This window comes from Phyllobates terribilis, unplaced genomic scaffold (genome assembly GCF_046119375.1).
Source record: "Phyllobates terribilis strain yellow unplaced genomic scaffold, ASM4611937v1 Scaffold_10__3_contigs__length_209671492, whole genome shotgun sequence".
In the NCBI taxonomy this organism is placed as follows: Eukaryota; Metazoa; Chordata; class Amphibia; order Anura; family Dendrobatidae; genus Phyllobates; species Phyllobates terribilis.
Window position 1 is genome coordinate 209,218,484 of NW_027362770.1, and position 10,280 is coordinate 209,228,763.

Sequence of the window (10,280 nt, forward strand, 5' to 3'; positions counted from 1 at the left end):
AACTGCAGCAGCTTTAGTGTACACTACTGGAGCTGGAATTACCGCGGCTGCTGGCACCAGACTTGCCCTCCAATAGATCCTCGTTAAAGGATTTAAAGTGTACTCATTCCAATTACAGAGCCTCGAAAGAGTCCTGTATTGTTATTTTTTGTCACTACCTCACTGGGTCGGGAGTGGGTAATTTGCATGCCTGCTGCCTTCCTTGGATGTGGTAGCCGTTTTTCAGGCTCGCTCTCCGGAATCGAACCCTGATTCTCCGTTACCCGTGGTCACCATGGTAGGCACAGAAAGTACCATCAAAAGTTGATAGGGCAGACACCCGAATGGATCGTCGCCATCACGGGGAAATGCGATCGGCCCGAGGTTATCCAGAGTCGCAACGCTTATGGGGAGAGCGCAGCAGGGGAGAGGCTGCGGAGGACCGTCCCGACGCCGCGCCCGGGACCCCGGATTGGTTTTGGTCTGATAAATGCACGCATTCCTGGCGGCCAGCGCTCGTTTGCACGTATTAGCTCTAGAATTACCACAGTTGTCCGAGTCAACGGTTTGGAGCGATCAAAGGAATCATAACTGATTTAATGAGCCATTCGCAGTTTCACTGTACTGTCCGTGTGTACTTACACGTGCATGGCTTAATCTTTGAGACAAGCATATGCTACTGGCAGGATCAACCAGGTAGCCCCCCATCACGACTGGACCGCGTCGAGGTTCGGGAGAGGAGAGGCCTGCGGGAAGAGAGGGCGGCGGAAGAGCCCCGTGGCGGCAGGGCGCCCGGACAGAACGGGTATAGGTAAGGTGTGCGGCATCCAGGAGAGGATGTGGGATGGTGTGGGGCTTCCCTGGGGGGGCCGGCGAACGGAGCCCTCGCAGCACCTGGGACATGTGCGGGAGGAGCGGCTCACTGTGCGGTGCGTGGTCTGAAGCGGCAGGTGTCTGGAAAACACCCCTTGCACGGGGAGGGCAAGGTGACTGGCCTCCGGAGGATGCCACGGCCGCCCCCGTCTCACCAACCGCACCCAAGACGACACACAGGGTCGCTCGGGGAGATGGCGTGTGGGGGTGGGCCTATGCGGCGCCACCGTCTGGCTTAGACCTGCCTCCTCAGCGGGGGGTCCTCGACCCACTGGCGGGCAGGCACGAGGATTGCGAGAGGGGGGCTGGCCCTCGGGGTCAGCCGCGGCTCCGGCACTAACCCGGCGACGTGGAGGTAGTCGGCCTGGCCGTGTCGGCGTCGCCCTCCAGCGTAGTCCCTCTTCCCGCTCGTGCCCTTAACCTCAAAGGGATGCCCGAGCGGCTTTTCTTCCCAGGGCTGCTCCGCGCCCCGGGGGGCGGGAGCGCGGGGGAATCCCAGGTCGGCCTTTCACCGTACTCCCTACCTCTTGGCCCTCGCTCCTTCTCCCGTTCTCCATATAACCCCTCGGCTCTGGGGTTTCCACTCTCCCTCTCTCGCTCTCTCTCTCCTTCTCCCTGCCGAGCCGCTTGGGAGGACGAGGGTCGAGGGGGAAAGGCGACGGTCGGGCTGGGGCACACTGCACGGTGAGAACCCCCTTCGCCTGCCTCCACACCTCTGTCGTCCTCCCCACTGACGTAGGGGCTCGGGAAAAGACTGGAAATCGCGAAGCTCGGCAGTGGCGAAGAGACGCCACCCACAGCCGCCGCTGTCGCCTCCGCTGGCCGTGTACGCATCTGGAAGAAAAGGGCCGCCCTCGGAGATAGTTGTGCTTCCCCGCACAGAGAGCGATTCGGACGACGGGCCCCCACGCCTTGGTGGGTGGGCACCATGCCGTTCGCACGTGTGGGTCGTCGGACCGCTGCCTTCGCTTGGGTCGGGTAAAACTTTCCACGGCTCGGCCACCTCCACGGACGGGAGGCGAGGCCGGCGTGCGCGCCCAAAGATAGGTGTCGAAAGCCCGGGGGTAGAGGAGGAAGGGGACCGCTCACCTTAAGCCGGCACGGGCTCCAAAGCCCGGGCCGAGCGAGCGGCGCCACCTCCCCACCCGGGAGCGCTGCACCAGATCGATCGGAGGAAGAGCAGGGGTGCGTGGAGGGACTTGCCCAAGTACGGAGGCTGCAAACCCCTGTCGTCGGGAGATACGTGCCCACGAGTCCTGGAAGCGCGACTCGGGTACAGGTGCCCTTGCACGGTGAGAACCCCCTTCGCCTGCCTCCACACCTCTGTCGTCCTCCCCACTGACATAGGGATCCAGGAAAAGACTGGAAAGCGCGAAGCTCGGCAGTGGCGCGGAGACGCCACCCACCACCGCTGCTGTCGCCACCGCCGCGGAGGCCGCTCGTTCGGACACGAGGGGCGGCGCGGGCCTCCGCTGGCTGTGTACGCACATCTGGAAGAAAAGGGCCGCCCTCGGAGATAGTTGTGCTTCCCCGCACAGGGAGCGATTAGGACGACGGGCCCCCACGCCTTGGTGGGTGGGCACCATGCCGATCGCACGTGCGGGTCGTTGGACCGCTGCCTTCGCTTGGGTCGGGTAAAACTCCCCACGACTCGGCCACCTCCACGGACGGGAGGCGAGGCCGGCGTGCGCGCCCACAGATAGGTGTCGAAAGCCCGGGGGTAGAGGAGGAAGGGGACCGCTCACCTTAAGCTGGCGCGGGCTCCAAAGCCCGGGCCGAGCGAGCGGCGCCACCTCCCCACCCGGGAGCGCTGCGCCAGATCTATCGGAGGAAGAGCAGGGGTGCGTGGAGGGACTTGCCCAAGTACGGAGGCTGCAAACCCCTGTCGTCGGGAGATACGTGCCCACGAGTCCTGGAAGCGCGACTTGGGTACAGGCGCCCTTGCAGAGGGGGTACTGGATGTGGAACAGCACTGGGGTCAAAGCCACAAAATCATCCGCCCTCATGGAGCCTCTCCTCAGCCTAAAAATCCAAATTTTAGCCTTGAGGCGCCCCCATGTGGAGAACCAGGGCCAACGGGGGGGGTTCTGGCCAGGCTCACTTCAACCCAGGAACACCTCTCTGACTTGGAATAGGCGACCAGCAAAAGTCCCCCCACGCAGCTGCGGAAGCCTGGGTTCAGCCAATGTGCAGACCTCCAGCCAAACAGGGACTCATAGCTAAAACGCGTACCCGGGCCTACGGAGGTGAAAACCAGCTTAAATGAGTCGAAATGTGTCGGGCCTGAGAGGTACCTCTCTCTCATATATTCTGCCGGTGGTGTGCAAAACTGGGTCTTTGCATGGAGTGTCACCCTATACCCACTTTAGGGACGCATGCCAAAAAGTACCCGATCGCCTGGAACTGTCAGGCGGATTCGGCTCCCTGGAATTTCCTCATTCTGGTTCTTTTTCACTTTTTGTCTCTTTTTCGACATCTAGTGGGCAGGCTGCATTACTGCAACAGGGGACACCTCAAAACACTTGGAACTGGTGAGCGGATTCAATTTACCAACGTTTGGCGGGTCCTGGAAGTCAAAATTCTGACTTCTGAAAACGACTAAGTATGAAGGACTCATCGGGCGAATCGCTCTGGAACTGAAATCGGATGCGCTCACTCACATTTTCCCCTCTGTGGAAGTCTGACACAAGTTGAAAAATTTTCTAAGTCCACAAAATTTTTTTTTCAACTTTTTTTCAATTTCCCCCCCGTGGGATATATATTTTACCCACACATTTGGAGCCCTCCTGGGATGCCCTATAACATAGTATTCCCTCATTTAGAAAAATTTTCACAAAAAAGTGAAATTTTCAAAAAGTCAGAAATTTGCCAAAAAAATTACTAAGTATGAAGGACTCATCGGGTGAATCGCTCTGGAACTGAAATCGGTAGCGCTCACTGACATGTTCCCCTCTCTGGAAGTCTGACACATGTGTGAAAATTTTCTAAGTCCACAAAAATAATTTTTTCAACTTTTTTTCAATTTCCCCCCTGTGGGATATATATTTCACCCATACATTTGGAACACTCCTGGTGTACCCTCACACATATTTCCCCTCTCTATAGAGGAAGACTGGGGAGCCTCAGCCCAAAATTCTGGAACTGTTTCTGGACACCGCAGCACTATTAAGACCTCCACCGACTACCACAAGGCGAATATTAAGCCCTCCACCGACTTGCACGGGGGCGACTATTAAGCCCCCTTCCGAATACATCTACTCGCGGGCGGAGGCTTTTTGGCGTGGTGGGTTCGCGGCCCGGCAGCTCACAATGTGTCCCACATCGGTCATAGCTGTCGCTGCCAAGGAGGCTTGTGATTTGTTTTGCAAAATCTGAGTTTGAGAGCAGCCTTGAAACCAGCAGCCTTACGGCGTGGGGGGGTTGATCAGGCCCCTTTGGCATCCAGGGTTCCCTTAGGAGGGGAGGCAAACTCCTTGGGAGGGACAAAAGCTTGTTTCGAGGGATGGCTTTCAATAGATCGCAGCGAGGGGAGCTGAGAGGCCTGTGCGGGGACCTGTACGGGAAAAGCGGCTCGCTGTGGGGTGCATGGTCCCGAAGCGGCAGGCGTCTGGAAAACACCCCTTGCACGGGGAGGGCGAGGTGACTGGCCTCCGAAGGATGCCACAGCCGCCCCGTCTCACCAACCGCACCCAAGACGACACACAGGGTCGCTCAGGGAGATGGCATGTGGGGGAAGCCTATGCGGCACCACCGTCTGGCTTAGACCTGCCTCCGCCGTGGGGGGTCCTCAACCCACCGGCGGACAGGCATGAGGATTTGGAGAGGGGAACTGGCCGTCAGGTTCCGTCGCGGCTCTGGCACTAACCCAGCGACGCGGAGGTCGCGAGGGTTGTTATCGGACTGGCCGTGTCGGCGTCACCCTCCAGCGTAGTCCCTCACACCCGTAACCTCAAAAGGATGCCCCCACGCGTGGGTGGGTGGGCACCCCGGCGTTCGCCCGTGCGGGTCATTGGACCGCTGACTTTGCTCGGGTAGGGTCAAACTCCCCACAGCTCAGCCACCTCCACGGATGGGAGGCGAGTCCGGCTTGCACGCCCAAAGACAGGGGTCAAAAGCCCGGGGGTAGAGGAGGAAGGGGACCGCTCACCTTAAGCCGGCGCGGGCTCCAAAGCCCAGGTCGAGCGAGCGGCGCCACCTCCCCACCCAGGAGCACTGTGCCAGATCGATCGGAGGAAGAGCAGGGGTGCATGTAGGGACTGGCCCACGTACGGAGGCTGCAAACCCCTGTCATCGAGAGATATGAGCCCACAAGTCCTGGAAGCGCAACTCGGGTACAGGCGCCCTTGCAGAGGGGGTACTGGATGTGGAACAGCACTGGGGTCGAAGCCACAAAAGCATCCGCCCTCATGGAGCCTCTCCTCAGCCTAAAAATCCAGATTTTAGCCTTGACGGCACCCCCATGTGGAGAACCAGGGCCCGCGGGGGGGGGGACTTTGGATAGGCAACCAGCAAAAGTCCCCCCACGCAGCTGCGGAAGCCTGGGTTCAGCCAAGGTGCAGACCTCCAGCCGAACAGGGACTCATAGCCAAAACGCGTAGCCGGGCCTACGGAGGTGAAAACCAGCTTAAATGAGTCGAAATGTGTCGGGCCTGAGAGGTACCTCTCTCTCATATATTCTGCCGGTGGTGTGCAAAACTGGGTCTTTGCATGGAGTGTCACCCTATACCCACTTTAGGGACGCATGCCAAAAAGTGCCCGATCGCCTGGAACTGTCAGGCGGATTCGGCTCCCTGGAATTTCCTCATTCTGGTTCTTTTTCACTTTTTGTCTCTTTTGCGACATCTAGTGGGCAGGCTGCATTACTGCAACCGGGGACACCTCAAAACGCTTGGAACTGGGGAGCGGGCTCAATTTACAAACGTTTTGCGGGTCCTGGAAGTCAAAATTGTGACTTCTGAAAACGACTAAGTATGAAGGACTCATCGGGCGAATCGCTCTGGAACTGAAATCGGATGCGCTCACTCACATTTTCCCCTCTGTGGAAGTCTGACACAAGCTGAAAAATTTTCTAAGTCCACAAAATTTTTTTTTCAACTTTTTTTCAATTTTCCCCACGTGGGATATATATTTTACTCACACATTTGGAGCCCTCCTGGGATGCCCTATAATATAGTATTCCCTCATTTAGTGGAAATTTTCACAAAAAAGTGAAATTTTCAAAGAGTCAGAAATTTGCCAAAAAAACGACTAAGTATGAAGGACTCATCGGGAGTCGAAATGTGTCGGGGCTGAGAGGTACCTCTCTCTCATATATTCTTCCGGTGGTCTGCAAAACTGAGTATTTGCATGGAGTGTCACCCTATACCCTCTACAGGGACACTTGCAAAAAAGTGTCCCATCGCTTGGTAGTGTCACCTGGATTCGGCTCACAAGAATTTCCTCATTCTGGCTCTTTTTCACTTTTTGCCTCTTTGGCAACATCTAGTGGGCAACCGGGGACAGTTTTTCAACTTTTTTTCAATTTTACCCCCGTGGGATATATATTTCACCCACACATTTGGAACTCTTCTGGGGTACCCTCACATATATTATTCCCTCATTTACTGGATATTTTCCCAAAAAATTGAAATTTTCAAAAAGTCAGAAATTTGGCTGAAAACGACTAAGTGTGAAGGACTCATCGGGCAAATCGCTCTGGAACTGAAATCGGATGCGCTCACTGACATTTCCTACCTCTCTGGAAGTTTCCTGCACACAGATATTTCCCATAAGCTAACCTCGCAAACCAAATGTCTGAAAATTAGGTTCCTCTCATATAGCGCAATAGAACAAACGTATATGAGATAGGTTAGGTTTTTTCCGTCAACGCTGCTGATGCTTTTCAACCGTGCAGGTGGCTGCCTTATGGGTGCCTCAACCCCTGTGATGCCGTATAGAAGATACGGAGGAATATATCCAGGTTTGAATATTTCCAGCAGCACTACAGGTGATTTGCACCCGTGCGAGCGACTCATCACCTGTTACGCGAGAGCAGTGATTAGCCCCTAGAGCGGAAACTAATCAGCCGAGCGGCTGATGCAGCCTGGATGGGTGCGGCAGAAATTCAGATCACCTCCGCTGCAGATGCAAGGACTTTAAAGCTCAATTTGACTGCGGGAAACGTGTCGCTATGAAGCGGTAAGTAGAAGTTATTTGTCGCCCACATATAGGAGAATGTAACCGCCACACCAGGCTGCGGAGGACCCCATGTTGCACGGTTGTAAAACCGCAGTGAACGTTTGTGTTGCTTATTTCCCCACATCCACCAACGTACACCGCTGACTTGCCCCGTGTGCCACAGGGTGACGAGATATCTGTCCACACATCTGAGAAGGGTGTGCATGAGGTCCGAAAGCGTCTCGGAGATAAAAAAAAACTTGGCTATCGCCAAAGATCGACTTAGACTTGTCGCGGCTAAGGGCACAGCTATACTATTCAGCGAGCTCAAGCCTCTGCAATCCCTGGAAGATGTGGTAGCATTTGCCGAAAGCCGTGGGTATTTTATAGTAAACAAACCTACATTTCAGTTAGAAAACATACCGCTGACCTCTGTAGGACAGACCCAGGCGCCAACAGACTGTTTGCCCCCATGCTACGTGCCCCCTGTGGAGTCATATTCACATATGATGGACGCGCCTGTCCCTGAACAGTCTGCACACAATTTTGAGGGAGCCCCATGCCCCGAGTCGGACACCATTGAGGCCATGGATGGCAGCACACAAAACATTCAGTCTAGGCAATGGAGAAACGAAAGCTCCCTGGCTAGAACGGCCGCCGGCTTGTATATGCGTCACTCAGTGAATAGCCCCATGTAGAAGAGCTTCCGCACATATTTGACAGTAACCCGTGGGGTCCCTAATTGTAACCAGGAGGTATCGAATGTTGCACGGTTTCTTTTCTTTATCAACCCAAGATTTATAACTCTGGAGTACTTAACCAAACCCACAAAAGTGAATGATTTTTTTAAAAAACTCAGCAGCCTCAAACTATCGAACCAGACCTCCCTCAAAATACTGAAGCACATTCGGCGATTCACCATCTATCAGCTGAGGGGCACACAACTGAGCATAGAGAATCCTCAGCTATACAGGGCGTGTGAGGTGTTTATGAACTTTACGGAGGACCTGCGTAAGACCTTGTACAGGGGAGTCTGCCAAGACTCAGTGAGCAAGAGGTACCCAATATTCTGAGAGATTTTTACCAAACATCGGCTGTTGGGTAAAAAAGTGCTATAACTGTATTTCACCCCACAGGTACGATACGCTGATGAAGCCCTCCAAGACACCGAATGACTGCCAGAAAATACTGGACGAAGCAAGACCTACATTTCTAGCGAGCATAGAGAATGTCCAGGACGGGGATCAGAAGAGGACCGAAGGGAAGTTATTCTGTACCTCCAGGCCCTTCTGATTCTAAGACACCTCCAAAGGCCAGGTGTTGTTCGCAATTTGACCGTAAGTAGTGTTAGTCTGCATGGGCAGCGGTCATTGCGGAACCGTCTCAATCATCTCCCTTCTTTTTACACCTTAGGTTTCAGAGTGGAACGGGAGGACCTATCACATGTACCGCGGTGTTCGAAAGACGATTGTCGGTGTGAAAACACACAAGTGTGCATCCACTCAAGTAGCATCGTTCGTGCTTTCAGAGGAAGAACATTCGGTAAGGTTTCTACAAGCCAGGGGACCCGGGCTACCCGACTCCACATGGGGTTGAAACCCCTCTGTTGTCCCCATGCAAAACTCGTTTGAGGTATACCCTCTGGCTCGAGATTAAGTTTTTTTTTCTTTTTCAGTGGTTCAAAGTCTATGCAGAACATATCAGACCTGTCATTGCTGCTGGCCGAGAAATCGCAAACTTTTTTCTGACGTGTACCGGGAAGGTCGTAATGAACCCATCCGCTGCTCTCCGGCGTTATCATCAAAACCAGGGGAGGAGTCCTGAGGAGATAATTTGCATATTCCCACTGCATTTTGGGGTAAGTGAAGAGTCTCCGCGAGCTCAAAGAACACTGGATTTTGGCTGTTGGAGCTGAAAAGAGGACATCGATAAACCAGGGGAGGAGTCCTGAGGAGATAATTTGCATATTCCCACTGCATTTTGGGGTAAGTGAAGAGTCTCCGCGAGCTCAAAGAACACTGGATTTTGGCTGTTGGAGCTGAAAAGAGGACATCGGTAAACCAGGGGAGGAGTCCTGAGGAGATAATTTGCATATTCCCACTGCATTTTGGGGTAAGTGAAGAGTCTCCGCGAGCTCAAAGAACACTGGATTTTGGCTGTTGGAGCTGAAAAGAGGACATTGGTAAACCAGGGGAGGAGTCCTGAGGAGATAATTTGCATAGTCCTACTGCATTTTGGGGTAAGTGAAGAGTCTCCGCGAGCTCAAAGAACACTGGATTTTGGCTGTTGGAGCTGAAAAGAGGACATCGGTAAACCAGGGGAGGAGTCCTGAGGCGATAATTTGCATATTCCCACTGCATTTTGGGGTAAGTGAAGAGTCTCCGCGAGCTCAAAGAACACTGGATTTTGGCTGTTGGAGCTGAAAAGAGGACATCGGTAAACCAGGGGAGGAGTCCTGAGGCGATAATTTGCATATTCCCACTGCATTTTGGGGTAAGTGAAGAGTCTCCGCGAGCTCAAAGAACACTGGATTTTGGCTGTTGGAGCTGAAAAGAGGACATCGGTAAACCAGGGGAGGAGTCCTGAGGAGATAATTTGCATAGTCCCACTGCATTTTGGGGTAAGTGAAGAGTCTCCGCGAGCTCAAAGAACACTGGATTTTGGCTGTTGGAGCTGAAAAGAGGACATCGGTAAACCAGGGGAGGAGTCCTGAGGAGATAATTTGCATAGTCCCACTGCATTTTGGGGTAAGTGAAGAGTCTCCGCGAGCTCAAAGAACACTGGATTTTGGCTGTTGGAGCTGAAAAGAGGACATCGGTAAACCGCGCGCCGGTAGGCGCGCGCATTTTGAAGCTTTTTTTTTTAAGCTTTTTTCACTGTTTTCAGAACATTAACAATAAGAACATGGAAGAGTCCAGGAGCCATTTGGTGAGCTGCATATCCTGCTACATGTTCACAGACTTGCCACTGGAAAAGCCAAACTTCATATGCCAGAAATGCAAGCTTGTGTCCCTGTTGGAGGAAAAGTTGCGAAATCTAGAAGAGAGGTTAACTACCTTGAAAATCATTAAGGAAGGTGAAGAGTTCTTAGACAGAGCAGAATTATCTCTTCATGATTCAGAAAGAGAAGAAATTCGAACTGCACCTGACGAAACAGAGGAATGGAAGCATGTGACCCACAGAAGCAGGAGGATCGAGAGGCAGTCAGCAACCATAATGCTCAGGAACCAGTACCAGGCTCTCACGCAGGAGAACCATGAAGAAATACAGCA